Genomic DNA, 342 nt, shown 5'->3' with positions numbered 1-342 from the left:
TAAATATGGGATATGTAGGTAAAACCAAATGGAATATAGGAGCAATGGGGAATAAGTAAAAAGTAAGCAAAAATCAACCCAAGATAAGACCAAATCTCTAATTCCCATCTTCTTTGCCTTACTCAACCTTTTTTTTTCACTTTTGTTTCTCTTTTTGTTGTTTTTCATTTTGATTTTCGTTTTTTTAACACTTATGTACACAATTGTATTAACCATCATTAAGACATAACCAAGAATCCACAAGATTTGAAGAACAATGCACCCTTTCTTACTTAATACCCATTCCCAAAACAATTCCAAAGCTCCAAAATTCCCTAAGGTTAGGACACTCATGGTCTTTCA

Source organism: Lupinus angustifolius, chromosome LG04 (assembly GCF_001865875.1).
Source record: "Lupinus angustifolius cultivar Tanjil chromosome LG04, LupAngTanjil_v1.0, whole genome shotgun sequence".
NCBI lineage: Eukaryota > Viridiplantae > Streptophyta > Magnoliopsida > Fabales > Fabaceae > Lupinus > Lupinus angustifolius.
Note: the sequence above shows the minus strand (reverse complement) of the source record.